Genomic DNA, 3944 nt, shown 5'->3' with positions numbered 1-3944 from the left:
AAAATCTACAGGTAGGCACTTCGCAAAAAACACCTCTGTTTTCTCCCAAAATTGTCGATGTGTCCACGTTGCGCTTTGGGGCGTTTCCTGTCGTGGGCGCTAGGCCTACCCACGCAAGTGAGGTATCATTTTTATCGGGAGACTTGGGGGAACATAGATTAGCAAAACAAGTGCTATTGCCCCTTGTCTTTCTCTACATTTTTTCCTTCCAAATATAGGAGAGTGTGTAAAAAAGACATCTATTTGAGAAATTCCCTATAATTCACATGCTTGTATGGTCACCCCGGAATTCAGAGATGTGCAAATAACCACTGCTCCTCAGCACCTTATCTTGTGCCCTTTTTGGAAATGCAAAGGTTTTCTTGATAGCAATTTTTTACTCTTTATATTTCAGCAAATGAATTGCTGTATACCCGGTATAGAATGAAAACGCACTGCAGGGTGCAGCTCATTTATTGGCTCTGGGTTCCTCGGGTTCTTGATGAACCTACAACCCCTATATATCCCCGCAACCAGAGGAGTCCAGCAGACGTAACGGTATATTGCTTTCCATAATCTGACATTGCAGGGAAAAGTTACAGAGTAAAATATAGAGAAAAATTGATGTGTTTTTCACCTCAATTTCAATATTTTTCTTTTTCAGCTGTTATTTTCTGTAGGAAACCCTTGTAGGATCTACACAAATGACCCCTTGCTGAATTCAGAATTTTGTCTACTTTTCAGAAATGGTTAGGTTTCTGGGATCCAGCATTGGTTTCATGCCCATTCCTGTCACTGACTGGAAGGAGGCTGAAAGCACAGAAAATTGCAAAAATGGGGTATGCCCCAGTAAAATGCCAAAATTGTGTTGAAAAATTGGGTTTTCTGATTCAAGTCTGCCTGTTCCTGAAAGCTAGGAAGCTGCTGAGTTTAGCACTACAAACCCTTTGTTGATGCCATTTTCGGGGGGAAATCCACAAGCCTTCTTCTGCAGCCACTTTTTCCATTTTTTTTAAAAAAAAAGACATTTTCACTGTATTTTGGCCAATTTCTTGGCCTCCTTCAAGGGAACCCACAAAGTCTGGGTACCTCTAGAATCCCTACGATGTTGGAAAAAAAGGACGCAAATTTGGCTTGGTTAGCTTATGTGAAAAAAAAGTTATGAGGGCCTAAGCGCGAACTGCCCCAAATAGGCAAAAAAAGGCCTGGCACAGGAGGGGGAAAAGGCCTGGCAGCGAAGGGGTTAAGTTGATTATCAGATATTATGCTTAGATATTTGTTTCGATTGAGTAATTACTGTATAATCACTTGACAGTGTGCAGACCGGAATATTAGTGAGACTTGAATACCAGCAACGGGGTACGTCAATAAGTGGAGAATTATGTATAATGTTTGCGTATTTTGCATAGATATTACTTACATACTATTACATATGCATACTAACTCAAATTATGCTTAACAATAGGTACACAATTGCTATTTCTCTATGATAACAGACACAAGAGGATACCTTAAGTATCAGTAAGTTTCAGTTTTGAGAAGTGTATAGTTATCCACCTCATATTAAGTGGTCCATTTGATCGCAGATCATGTAAGGAGGTTAAAGTATTTGTAGTGTGGTATCAAATTTCTTGTATGCTATACACTTGCAGACTTCCTACTTACTTTGAGAAATATATTAATTGAACAACCCAGAAACATCACAGAGAAAGAGTATGGGTTTCGTTACCCACTAAAGATTACTACACTTGACACAAGGTATAATAGAAAAATAAGAGAATCTTATATTCTGTGTGGGTTCACTTAGTTGTCTAATGGTATTTATATGGATATTTTTCCCACTAATTGCTTATACATAGTTTTTTCTACCTTCCTCACTATTTCAGTAAGTGCTCCAACACAAGAAGCTCTAACCTTGCATTTAGTAATGCATATATGCTCACCAATTATACATGCCATTTTGGTAATAATGCACGTAATTAATTTCATGCTATGGAAAATGTTCAGCCCAGATGAAGCCATTGGTTATACACTCATGGTGATGAAACATGTGTTGGCTGTTTGTGCTTCGGCTGTTTGAGCTTTGATTACTTGAAGTAGAAACAAGATCAAGGACTGCATTCAGGCATGATTTACGGCCTTTATTTGAGAGAGAGGACTGAAACAATGTATGTTGCAACATTACAAGTGCGTGATCTAAACGTTCGTTGTCGATATTGTGAATGTGCAGAAGCAGTTGTTTGTTTTTGCATTAACAAAAAACACATTTTCTCCTGTGCATCAAAACATGTATTTAACAGCCAATGAAAATAATGTGCACATATGTGTTTTTTAACTATTCATATGATTGGTGTTATGCTCATAACAGTTTAGTGTTGCCTCTTTACATAATGCTGTGCCATGAAATTTGTGTGCGTTCATTGCCCAGAAACTTATAAAAGATGTGCCATTTGTGGCGGAATTAGGTCATTCTGCTTTTTATTTTATTTTAGAGACAACTAATTAGATATGCTTCCTTAGCCTTTCTATTTAAATTTAAGTAGAAAAATCGCCCAATTAAGAGGTGGTCTTTTATTATACAGAGAAATCTTTTAATGCATTTATTTGTACGCTAGAGAAGACTTGAAGTACATGGTCTTTTTTGTGTTAGGGCTTGGTATTATTAATGTGATTTTTTGACAAATGTGCTGTGGCAACATTATTTTCTTAAACGCGCATTTCAATATTGCATTTTATGTATGAATTGTCTGCTGATTCTAACGTTTTGCTTTCTGTAATGATACTACACTATAGAGAAATTGAAGAAGCATAGTTGCGCACATTTTTCTCTAATAGTATTGGCCGAACATTTATCTAAGGATTTTCACTTTTCTGCTACTTTACCCTCTTAGAGCTGCAAGAAATCCTTCCAAATCGGTTAAGACAGCCCTTATAACAGTTAGTCGATGAAGGGTCTCTTCAGGAAAAGAAGGATTCAGTAAGAATTCAGGCAAAATACTTACCTATGTAAATGAAATGGGAATGAACTTTCAGAAAAAAAGACCGCCCAGATTCAATACTAATCATACATTACATTTGTTCAGATAAGGTTCTCTGTAAGACAATGATCCCAACACTCCCAGTCTCTTAGAAGATGTAACAGCTATCAAGAAGAACACCTTCCAAGTTATGGACTGCAGAGAGACAAAATTCAAAGGATCAAAGGGGTATTCCTTCACAGCACCTAAGTCCAAAATTCGATTCCAGTCTGTAAGTTCTTGACTATTGGCCTTTTAAAGGAGACCCCTTTAGGATGCTGCAAACATATAGGCCCTCCTTACAACCCTGGCGGTAAATCCAGCATACCGCCGTGCAGAAGACCACCAACATACCGCTGCGGCCGCGGAATTCCGCCACAGGAATTACGACCAACAGCCTGGAATCCGCCACAATACAGACACCCACACAAGTCCACCACACCAAAGGTCAGTGATAAACTGTTGATAACAAAACCGACACCATCACACCAACAATAATACGCTCACACTATCACGACCCACGAATCAACGTGGCGGTCTTTCAACCACAGTAATCCATTGGCGGTACACACCGACGCGCTAAAAATACACACACATATACAAAACACAGCCACATTGGCCAATTCGAAATACACACACCTGATACACATCCACACACCACATACACACACACCCACAACACTATAAAACACACACCCACATTACCCACAAACCCTTACTACCAGAAATTTGAAAGCAGGCTAGAGAGAGACACTACCTAAAACAACACCAGCATCCACAGACACACAACACCATCACTTACAAAACATCCACGCACCTCAAACAACACACACCGACACACTCCCTCACACATCACAACAGACACCACCCCACACATCACCCACACCACATCATGGCACCTCAACGACACCCCAGGTATTCTGAGGAGGAGTTCAGGTTCATGGTGGA

The sequence above is a fragment of the Pleurodeles waltl genome, chromosome 11 (assembly GCF_031143425.1).
Source record: "Pleurodeles waltl isolate 20211129_DDA chromosome 11, aPleWal1.hap1.20221129, whole genome shotgun sequence".
In the NCBI taxonomy this organism is placed as follows: Eukaryota; Metazoa; Chordata; class Amphibia; order Caudata; family Salamandridae; genus Pleurodeles; species Pleurodeles waltl.
This window is presented reverse-complemented; position numbering follows the sequence as displayed.